Source organism: Dromiciops gliroides, chromosome 4 (assembly GCF_019393635.1).
Source record: "Dromiciops gliroides isolate mDroGli1 chromosome 4, mDroGli1.pri, whole genome shotgun sequence".
In the NCBI taxonomy this organism is placed as follows: Eukaryota; Metazoa; Chordata; class Mammalia; order Microbiotheria; family Microbiotheriidae; genus Dromiciops; species Dromiciops gliroides.
Window position 1 is genome coordinate 29,807,898 of NC_057864.1, and position 12,105 is coordinate 29,820,002.

Genomic DNA, 12,105 nt, shown 5'->3' on the forward strand with positions numbered 1-12,105 from the left:
CCCCTTGTCCCCTGTGCAATCTCCTCAACTGTTACTATTATTGCCCGGTGTTGGCTCCCTTTGCTGACCGCCTTCCCTTCTGTAAAATGGGTCCTGGTGAAAGCCAAGCCCCACGTGTGTTTACAAAGGAAGAAGCCAAGCCGGGCCCAGCTCTCATGGGCTCTTCCAGTGCTTTCCCAGAGGCAGGTCGAGGGACAGTCACACTTGCCAGGCTGTGGAGCCTGATTCTCAATATTGTCCCGGGCACAGCTTTTTCTCTCTCTCCTCCCACCTGGTGCACAGGTAGCTGGGGGTGGGCTTCTTGTTCAGGTTTGACTCATACACTTTTTCCCCTGAGACCCACTCTGGAGATCCACTGGCAAACAAGCCCGGAGTAACTTCCTCTTGCGCCCTTCGAGGGTCTTAGGAACAGATCCCTAGCCTCGGAAGGCAGCTTGGAAGTCATGACCTTGGGAGGCTGGGCAGTTTAGCCAGAAAATGCCAGACCAAGAACAGAAGGGAGCTCAGAAGCTTCTTCGTCCTGGGTCCTGGAAATATCCACATCGTTTTCCCTCCCACATCGTGACTTCCCCTGTCGCGGTTTCAATATATCGTGTGCCGGCATAAGAAATGAAATGAAATGGGAATTTCGGGGGAGTTTTGTGGAGGCTGCAGACGGCGCAGAAAAAGTTGAGAAACTCAGAAATACATAAATATGTGTATGGTATTGTAGAATATCAACCCAAATGTTATAATAGGGCACTGTAAACACCCCATAAAAGAAAAAGCAAACGTTCAGACATCTCTGGTCCGAAGGGAGGGCCAAAGAGTTTCATGTGGATTTTCCAGATTGCGGGGGGGGGGGGGGGGGGGTGCCACACCCCTAACCCCTACAATGGGGAAGGGATAACCAACTGTATTTTGGTAATGGTATTTCCAGAGGATTCCTTTCCTTTGTGATCCCAGGTATTTTGTTTCAGGATTTAAAAACAGAATTCTCAGAAGGGATGCATGGGCTTTGCCAGACTGCCACAGGGGTTCGTGATAAAACTCTGGTCTAATCTCATTTTATAGAAACTGAGGTTAAGTGACTTATCCAAGGTCACAAAGTTAAGTAAGTGGCAGAAGCAGGATTTGACCCCAGGTCCTGGAATGTTCTATCTAGTGTCTTATGCACTGCATCATTCTACCTCTCTAATTCTAAACTCTGCTGTTTAGGAGTTGACCTTTATTAGGCCTCAGTTTCCTTATCTGTAAAATGGTGATAAGAATACATTTACTAGGAAGCAGCTAGGTGGCACAGTGGATAGAGCACTGGCCCTGGAGTCAGGAGGATCTGAGTTCAAATCTAGCCTCAGACACTTGATACTTACTAGCTGTGTGACCTTGGGCAAGTCACTTGACCCTCATTGCCCCGCAAAAAAAAAAAAAAAATGCCTGGCATAAGAATGTATTTACTACCTACCTTACAGGAAGCTCATGGGGAAAATGTTTTCTAAGTCTTGAGGAACTGTGAGCTATTAGTTAATCCAAGCCCTTTCATTTTGTACCTAGGGAAACTGAGGCACAAAGTAGTCTAAAAAACAACTTGCTGTGTTCCTAAGGTCTCCCCCCTTGTCCCTGTGATGCCCCTGCTTCTCTGTGGATGGAAGCCCAGGACCATGAGCCTGGGCTGTTATAGGAGGAGTCTTATTCATGCAGGCCTGGAGGACTGTTTTAATCCTGGATTTTAGAAGCTGCCTCATTGGAGGATCAGGGGGCTGAGGTCCAGAGAAGGGAGGATTTGTCCTGGATCACCCAGGCAGCAAGCAGTATGGCAGGGTTTGAATTCAGATCCTTTCATGGCAATCTCTTCTTGGGTCTGTGCCAGCTCTCGGTTCTGGGATCTCTTGGGATCTGTTTGCAGGTAGACCAAGAGCCAGGGTAGAGGGTGGTGAAAAGAACTCTGGATGTGGAGTTCGAGGTGCTGGTTCAAATGCTGGCCATGCCACTGGCTACCTGTGGGACTTTGGAACTGTCACTTAACATTTCTGGGGCTAAGCTTTCTCCCCATTCTTACAATGAGGAGATTAGGCCCAACAGCCTCCAAGTCCCTCTGCATTCTGACATTCTGTGGTCTACGGTTTCAGTTGCAGTCAAGGGCTCTAGATTCAAATCCAGATCTTGCCACTTCAAACTTGTGGGAGCTTGGGGAAAATCAAAGGCTTTCTGGGGCTTCCATATTCTCCTCTGATTCATGAGGGGGCCTCTCTTGAGGCCTCGGTTCCTGCCCTCTACAAAATGGGAGCGTCAGGGGGTAGACCTCAGAAACCTTCAGATCCTGCCTTGTAACCTTGGACAAGGAACCAGCCTCTCCTGAAAACCTCACCTGGTCTCCTCTCTCCAACTCAGGGGTTGGGCTCAAGGACCAGCTCTAAGCCCATGGCCTGGGCCTCACTCCCCCAGAAGAAGCCATTCAGTTCAGTAAGTCTGCCTTCACTGGCCGGCTCCTCCCGCTGGGCCCCAGGAGCTGGGCGGACCAGCTTGGCTGTCTCTATTGATGGGATTACCGGGCCCCCCAGTGCAGCCTTAATGAAGGTTGTAGGGGGGGCATCTTGTTTGGTCAGCGGCTGCTCTGGAGCCTTTGGAAGCCAGCCCCCCAGCCCAGGCAAGCATTGGCCAGGCCATTCACTGGGCCTCTGGGGGGGATGCCGGATTACTTCGAGCAGCCTTTTTCTCCCCGTGGCCCCCGACCGAGGCTCGGCTCGGGGCTTGAGGCCAGCAGCTTGGAGGGGAAATGATGCCTTAAAGAGAGTTAACGAGATGGATGGCATCCAGCACCAGTGAGGACAGAGGCACAGCTCGGAGGTTGGCTTTCTCTGAAGGAGGGAACTTTGCCTTTCTCCTCCGCAATAAGGTAGGAGCCTGGAATTTAGAACTGGGGTTTTGGAGTCTGTCTGTTTCATTTTACAGATGGGGAAAATGAGACACAGAGAAAGAAAAGGAGTGGCCCAAGCTATGTGGGCAAGAACTGGCAGAGCAGGATTTGAATACAGGCCCTGTGATCCCAGATGCAGCCCTCTTTCCAGCATGCCATGTTGAAGGTCTTCTCAGGCCCACATCCTACCTCCCCTGGCCTTTGCAAGAGTCTGCTACCTGGCCTCCATGCCCCTGGCTTCTCCTGCCTCTTGTCCATCCTCTGCCCAGAATATTCCTAAAACATGGGTCTGGCCATGTTACTCCTTTGCTCCAGAATCTCTTATGGCTCCCCAGTACCTCTAGTCTAAAGTACAGACTCAGGGCTCTCTTCTGGGCATTTTCATAAATACAACATTAATAACAATAAATAGTTTTTCTTTATGACATACTTCACGGTTTACGAACTAAGTCTCCTTCCATCTGTTGTTCTATGAGTCTGCATACTTCCTCCATCATCCTCATCCTTCCCCCTTGGACTTCACCCAAGCCTGGTTTTTCCTCCTCTCTGACCCACTGCTTGTGTATCACAGTCATCTATGTCAGTGTCTCATCCCCCTCCTTGGATAGCTCAGTGTGAGGGCAAGAGCTGGTATCCAAACATCGCCTCTCCACTGTGTATACAGGGAAATGGGGAATGAATGTTTGCCAGTTGAATGAATGTAGCCACCAAATGCCTTCTCCCTTCCTGGGGCAAATACCCCGACTCCTACCTTCCCTGAGCCTCCACACTGACTTCTCATGGGAGGTAACCGGCTCTCCTGGGCCATCACCTCCAATTCCACAGGATCACTGTTTGCTGGAATCAGCCACAGCTGTCCTCTGACCCGGAGGACCTACTCCCAGTTACAAGGGCCGCTCCTAGGAATGTGGGGATGATCACCTCCCATTCCCCCCTTCCTTTTCCTTTGCTCTCAGAGGATCCTGGGCTTCTTCCAGGGCACCCGGCGAGAGCTTCTGTTTGCAGGGGTCATCCTGTTAGCATCACGCAGGATAAATGAAAACTGCTAAATGCAGCAAACGAGAACCATGTGTGGGGCCCTGGGGAGGAGCAGAGCACTCAGAGGGGGCTGCCTGGCTCGCTGGGGCCTGACGGCTTGGAGTGGATTTTGGATGAGAGCAAAGTAAATAGGGATGGCAGGCCACAGCCCAGGGTCTCTCTTCTTCACAATGGTTGTGAGGCTGAACTCAAGCCCTCTTTGCTGTTCCCTCAACAAGACCCTCAGGCTGGGTGCTGACCTAAATTCTATCTAGTGTGTCTTTGTGGGGAATGCCGGCTTCGCTAGGCTGGGATGACCTTGTGCAGGTTCAGACCCAAACTAAGAGCACCCTCAGGATTTAGGGTTGGGGAAACCGAAGCCCAGGGTAGGAGCTGAACCAGGCCCCGACTCTGTTTCCTAACCCTGGGTCTGGCCCCTTTTCTTGCTATGTCTGTTGGCACCCTTCTTTCTGCTAATGGCCACGGTGACATGCAACAGGGTGAATAAGAGGCAGGGAATACACTTGATGCAATGTCTTTACTCCAGCACTTAGTAAGTGCCTCTTTTTTTTTTTCTAATTTTTTTTTTTTGTAAGTGCCTCTTAATGAACATGATCCAGCTGAATGAGAGAGGGAGTCACTAGCTGTGTGACTGTGGACAAATCACTTGGCCCTCACTGAACCTCAGTTTCTTCATCTCTAAAGAGGACTCAGAGGCACAGAGTTAAAATCTGCCTCTGGCACTCATGACCTTTATGACCTTGGGCAAATCACTTCCTATGCTGGGTCTCAGTTTCTTCCTCTGTAAAATGTGAGGGTTGGCCTGGCCAGCCTCTGAGCTGCAGATCTAGGATGCTGCAAGCCTAGGAGTGTGAGCACCGGGGTACATCCTCTCCCTTGCTCATGACAAAGAACTCTGAAGGCCAGAAGCCTTGGCAGAAGTGCGACTATTCCAGTCCCACTTGGTGGGACCCTCATCTTCATCGCTAGCACTGTCCCTCTTAAGCCTTCACCCACATCCAGTCAGTCGCCAAATCTTGCACCATCTCTCACCTCCATCCACACAGCCCCCACCTGAGTCCAGACCCTCACCCTCTCTCCTAGTCCATCTCTTCCTTCTGTTGTCTCATTTTTCTCCAATGCCGCCAAAGTTTATTTTTTTAAAGGCACCGTGACCCTGCCACCTCCTTGCTCTAGACCCTTCAGTGGCTCCCTATCACCTCTAGAACAAAAGAAAAAGAAAACTTGTCACCTGGAGATTAGTCAAAGGGATTAGGGATATTATTCAGAAGTAATGTGTTGGGTGTAATTAAGCATATGAAAGGCTGTTCCATAGAGGAGGAAAAGATTAGACTTGTTTTGAGCTCTAGAGGATAGAAACAAAAGGGGTGTGTGTGTGTGTGTGTGTGTGCATATGTGTGCATAGTGCACGGATGCTTGCACATACCCAAGTGCCCGCATTCATGCATGTGTATGCACATGTGTGCATGTGTGCATATGTGTGCATACGTGCATGGATGCTTGCACACACCCAAGTGCCCGCATTTGGGGGTGTGGGGGAGGGGACATGATGAGGTCTGAGGAGAGAGTTCTAAGGAGTCAGATTTAGGCTCAAAATAAGGAACTTTTTAGTCATGTGAACTGTGCAAAAGTGTTGGTGCAAATTTCCTGGTGAGGTAGTGAGCTTCCCATCATTCGAGGTGGTTAAGCTTCAAGGAGGCTGGAGCTGAGATCCCTACCCAGAATCTTCTCTTTATCTCCATGGAACACCAGTGTGCCCTCATTCCCAGTCCTGTGACCGTCTGTGCCTTCTTCTTCCTGTTACCCTTCCTCCCTGCCCGCCCCCCACATCTGACCACGGTAGCATTTCCAGGGGCAGAGGAGGGCCCCTATGCTCTGCCCACTGGGAGGCCCAGATGGTCACCAGAACCCTCTTCCCCCTGGCCCTGTCTGGGTGGCAATGGGGGGGCAGTTCTTCCAGGGGTGACAGGCTTGGGGCCATGGTCCAGAGGACCCCTTAGGGCCGAATCCTCCGATGTCAGAGCGGCTACGGCACCTGGGCCGTCGCCCGGCCTGGCCCCCTGCCAGTCCCTCCCTCCCCCATCCATCCCGGGCTCCCAGATGTCAGAGACTTCAGTCTGCCCATCCTTCTTTCGGCTGTTTATGCTGGGGCTGCCTTGTGGAAATCAAACTCTCGGCCAGGCCCTGACTTTCCAAAGGATTTAATAGACCCCTTTGTAAACAGCTCCAAATATTTGTCCAAGTGACATTTATCGTTTCACACATCCCAGGGCCTGAGGCCACCGGAGCCTGTTGTGGGGTTTCTGTTATTTGCAGGGCTTCCTTTTTGTCTTTACAAACACTCTGGAGAGGCTGCCTGGGAAACGTGGGTACTTGTCTGGACGGGGAATCCCCTCCTTCTCCCTCCCTTCCATCAGTCCATGAGCTTGGCTATCCTGCAAAGGCCATGCCAAACCCTACCCCTGCCATGAATGGAGGAGACTTCATCTGCATCTGGACCAATCCGTGTACAAGTGGGAGTCCCCTCAGCACTGCCCCTGATAAGTTGGCCTCTGCTAAAAATGCTCCAGTGAGGGAGGACTCAGTAACCCCGGATTCTACATTGTTAGGCCCTTCCTTTTTGGAACCGCCCCGCTCCCTGGCCACCCACTGCTGCTGGTTCTACCCCTGGGAGCCCCCAGAGAGAATGTGTCCATCTCTCTTCCAAGTGATGGCCAGGAAATGCCAGAACACAGCTCGGAGGTCACTACCTAGTCTTTTCTTCTGCAAGATAAACATTCGCAGTTCTTTCAAGTCCTTCTCCATCCTAGTTGTGCCCGTCTCTGGATGTTCTCTAGGGTGGCAATGTCCTTTCTCGGGTGTGTTCCTGTTTGCTCTCATGTTCCAGAGGAGGTTAGTCCTTAAAGATGCCCTAAGCAGAGCCCCTCAATATATACATGGGGAGATTGAGACTGAGAGACAAGGGAACATCCCTTGCCCACAGTCCCATAGAATGATAGACCTTTCTGGGTCCCCCAGGCCAAGCCCCTCATGGCTGCAGACTGGAGGTGTAGTAGGGGTCAGTAGAAATGTTTTTTCAGTGTGATCTTCCTGGGTCTCTCTTTTCTTACCTAGAACATGAGACACCTATATTAGATGGCTTCTGGGATCTATGGGATCTGTGATCTCCCTGAGCCTCAGTTTCCTTTTCTGTAACATTAGGGGGCTGGACTCTAGTCTCTTGAGTTCTATTCTGAGTTTGGATCCCATGAGACTGAGGTTTAGAAAATAGATATCCCATTGCAAACACGGCAGGGTCCCAGTTCAAATCCAGAACTCACTCCCTTTCTGTTGCACATCCCTAACTCTCAAACCTTAGACAAAAAGGGGCTAGACTCTCAGAGAAGCATAGGGTTTGGGGGCACTTGACAAGTGGCCCAAGCTGACTGAGGTCTCAGGGCTCTGTGCTGAGCACAGGGCACATAGTAGGCATTTATTACATGTTTATTGATTGACTTCTCAACACAAGGACTGAAACATGCTTCCTGCCCCTATGAAGAAGGTGGGAGCAGGAGTGGGGCTCGGCTGGATGTAGAGGGAGGAGGACTCTACCCATGGTCTGGCTGCATCTTGTGGGCATGGGCCCCGCTCTCTGGCTTCTTGGATGTGCATGTGTAGCAGTCATTCATTGCTGGGTGAGAAGATGGGCCTGGGGTTTGCTAAGGTTCCTTCCTGAGCTGAGATCTTGTGATTTTGTACAATGCGGGCGAAAAGACCTGAGCGGTCTATGGCAGTTGCATCCTGGACCTGACTGGGTTTTAACAGAAAGAAGGCATCGACGACCCCAGGCCCAGGTTCAATCCTGTCCAGCCCAGGCCAGCATTCACTTTGGCCTTTGGAGTAGACAATGGAGCTGGAATTTGAGCCACGGAGTCTCAAGGCTGGGAAGGGACCTCAGAGACTTCAACCTGACCTTCAACCATCTCTATAACACCCCCACAAGTGGTCATCCATGCTTTGTTTGAAGACCTCTAGCAATGGGGAGCTCATTACCTACCAAAGCTGACCATTCCACTTTGGGATATCTCTACTTCTTAGGAAGTTTTCTTTCATGCCTGGCCTAAATCTGCTTCTTTGCAGCTTCCAACTCTGCAAACACAACTATTCATGCCTGGTTCTCTCTGTTGTTTTCCCAACACACCTTGCACTCTCCTGTCTCCTCACCTATGCTCACACTGTTCCCTGTACCTGCAATGCCCTCCCATTCCTGTGGGTAGGACTTGGTGAGTCCAATTCATCCTTTAAAGCTCAGCTCAAATGTCACCTCTTCCTGGAAGTCTTCCCTGATCTACATTCTTACCCCTCCCCCCCACCAGTAGAGACCCTTCTCCACTAAGCACAGAGACCTGGATTTACACCTTTCTCACATATTTAAGGTATTATATTCTATACCATAGTTAACTATGTTGGCTTCCTATTCCCCTGCTAGACTGAGCTACTGGAGGCCAGAGTCTGAGTTGGATCGAAGCTCATTTCTCTCAGTGCTCAACCCAGGGCTATGTGTCCAGTAGCTACTTAAATATTTGTTGAATGAATGAATGAATGAATGAATGGTGAAGGAAGGAAAGAAAGAAGGAAAGAAAGAAGGAAGGAAGGAAAGAAGGAAGGAAAGAAGGAAAGAAGGAAGGAAAAAAGGAAGGAAGGAAGGAAGGAGGGCGGCCATTGTCCAAGACTCTTCTCCCCTTTGGACCTTTCTGAAATAAGGGAGTTGGACTTAATAGTTTTTAAGGCCCCTTCTACCTTTAATATTTTCACATTTGTTAGTTTTCAGGTCAGTGGCTTATCCAACGGGAGACTTCCAAAGTTTAACCCAGTGCCTGGAACAAAGAAAGCACTGAATGAATGCTTGTTGACTGACTGACTGACTGACTGACTTGGCTGTAGGAGGGGGCCTGCAGGGCTGAGGGCTAAGGGATAACCCCAGACTGACAGCAGCAGCTGGGGCCTGGGACCAGGTTGTGGTGGTGCAGGCAGGGCTGGGGACAGGGAGGTCCTGGGCAGAGATTGACATGGTTAGCAGCCTGGCATCTCCAGAGAGGCTTTGGGGATGTACTCAGAGACTGAGTGATCTTAGCCTTCCTTGGCCCTACCACCCCCTCCTGGGGCTCCTTCTGACTCTTAGAGCAGGAATGCCTGGGGGAGAACATGGGCCTCCAAGGGGCACAGACCATTTGGGTCGGGAGCATCAAGTTGGGCTTTGGACTTGGGACAGGATATACCCAGTGCCCACCAAGCTCCCTGTGTCTGTGCAATGTAGAGGCCATTGCCCAGGCCTGGCTGAGGCCCGGCTCTCCTTGGAGTTGCTGAGTTACCTCCCTTCACCTCCCTTGGCTGACCCACGTGATGGGGAGCTCCCCACCTCCTCCTTCTACCCAAGGACTTCGGGCAGAAGCACCAGCCTGCTCTGGGCTCTTGAGGTCAAAGCCTTGTTCAAGTCCTGGAAGAAAAATCAAAGACAGGAGAGCAGCCTCCCGTGAAGGCCCCCAAAGGGTCCTCTTGTCCATCCTGGGCCTGTCTTCTCATCCAGCCATGGGTGACCTCTGCACATGCTCATCAGGGAGGGGGAAGGCAATGAGCTGGGCACACTCCCCAAGAGGAGGCCAGACCATGGGCCAGCTCAGTCTTCTGCTTTGGTTGTGGGTTTTGGTTTCTTTCTCTTTAAGAAAAGCATGTATGTGTGTGGATGTGTTTCTAAATACCCATCTGTCTATCATCTATCTATGTCTGTATCTAAGTGTCTGTCTGTCTGTCTGTCTGTCTCTCCTGGGAAATCAGACAGAAGGCCTGCTGTACCTTCCTCAACAAAACAAGAAGAAGAAAGGACTCAGAGGCTTCTGAGAGAATAGCAGGGATTCCAGCAGTGTGGTGCAGTGGGCAGGGCTCACACCTGGGAATCCAGAGATGTGGGTCCATGTCACTAATGCTCAGTATGTTCTGTGCTCACAGAAATAAGGTTAGGAGAGGTGGTTACTAAAGGCCTGCCCAGCTCAGAAAGTCTATTTTATAGGGTCTCTCTCTCAACCCTGACATTCCCTGTTCTAAGGCCCCTCCCAGCTCTGACATCCCCTGTTCTAAGGCCCCTCCCAGCCCTGACATCCTCTGTTCTAAGGCCCCTCCCAGCCCTGACATTCCCTGTTCTAAGGCCCCTCCCAGCTCTGACATCCCCTGTTCTAAGGCCCTCCCAACTCTGACATCCCCTGTTCTAAGGCCCTCCCAACTCTGACATCCCCTGTTCTACGGCTCTTCCCAGCTCTGACATCCCCTGTTCTAAGGCCCTCCCAACTCTGACAACCCCTGTTCTAAGGCTCTTCCCAGCTCTGACATCCCCTGTTCAAAGGCTCCTCCCAGCTCTGGCATTCCCTGTTCTGAGGCTCCTCCCAACCCTGACATTGCCTGTCTAAGGCCCTCCCAGCCCTGACATTCCCTGTTCTTTTTTCTTTTCCATTTCCTGTTCTAAGGCCTTTCCAAGCACTGACATCTCCTGTTCTAAGGGCCCTCCCAGCCCTGACTCTCTTTGTTCTAGGTTCTGAGAACCCTTTCAGCTTTGATACTCCAGGTTCTATGATTTCCTGAGACCTCAGGTTTGGAAACTGTTCAGAGCACTAACTCAGAGATCAAAAGCCCTGCCCCCCCACACACAATGGCTCTGGCAATTATTACATCTGTAATGGAATGAGGCCTCCCTCCCCCTTTTATCCCCATTAATTACTGAATTGGCTCGTTAAGCCTATACATTCCAGGAAAACTTTTCCAGGACAGTCTGAGCTGGCGCTCTCTGCCAGGGGAGCCAGGCTGGGCTGGCAGGGGCCGCACCGGCAAGAATGTGCTTCCCCTCTGCCTGCAGGGACCCCGGCTGTTCCAGCCCGGGGGTCCTGCTGTGGCCCTCCCTCCCTCTGCCCCTTTCCCTAGGCCTACCTGCTGGGCTCTGTCTGTCTCTGTCCCCGTGGTGCCTCCTTCACCCCCTCCTCTGTCTCTGTCTCTGTCTCTGTCTCTATTTCTTTGCCACTGTCTCCATGTCTTTGTCACCGTCTCTCTGTCTCTCTCTTTCCCTCTGCCACTGTCTCTACGTCTCTGTCTCTGTCCCTTTGCTGCATGGATGGAAAGCTCACTACCTTTTGTTCTACTTTAGAGTAGCTTTCATAGTCCCTCGGCAATGCTGGGTCTCTTTTCTCCTCTATCTGGAGAGTGCTAATGGGGTCAATGATCTCTCTTTTGTCTCAGTGCAGGGAATAGAAGGTTGACATTAAAAAGGGTCCATCCACAGGGTATTGTGTTAGTATCTGAACCGTGCCCAGGGGAGCTGAGGGATTGGCCTAGATTTCCAGAGGACCAATTACAGAGGTCACCCTGTCTTTCTGCCTTTGTCTGTTTCTGGGTCCCTTCCTTTTTACTTCTCTCTGAAATTCAGAGGGTTTGTTTGGAGCTGGCAGAGACTTCAGAGATCGTCTAAGGCAACTCCTTTAACTTACAAATGGGGAAACTGAGGACCAAAGAAGGAACTTTTCCAAGGTAATAGGTAGGAAGTAGCAGGGCTGGGATTTGAACTCAGAGTCTTTGAGTCCATATCCAGAATTCTTCCCAGTCTCTTTCACCTGGTTCTTGACTCTGGCTTCATCTACAGTGTGCTCCCTCACTTCTCTGTCTGTCTGTCTCTGTCTTTTTCTGTCTCTGCCCTTTTCTCTGTCTTCCCACCCCATCTCTGTCTTTATGTCTCTGCCTCTCTCACTCTATGTCTCTGAACCTCTCTGTCTCTCTTCCTCTCTCCCTCTGTCTTTCTGTCTCTGTCCCTCTCTGTATCTCTTCTGTCTTTCTCACTTTGTGGGTATCCACTTTCAGCTTGTTACCAGGGCCTGATAAACTCCCTGCACATCCCCAGAGGGCCCTACCCCTTCAGACCAGAGGATCCACCCTTGGGTCATTCACTAGACCAACAAATGGCTAGCCGCACAGCTCAAAGCCCTATGGGTAGCTGGTATATTTGCTCCTGCCCAAGAAGGCCACATCTGCCTTTCCCTTTTCTCTGACCCGTCAGATTCTGAGCCAGATTCAGGAATTTTTCACCTTCTCTGTCCTTCCTGGGGACTTTATCTTTCGCTGACAGGGCAGCCTGGTGTCACAGAGGGAGCTCAGAC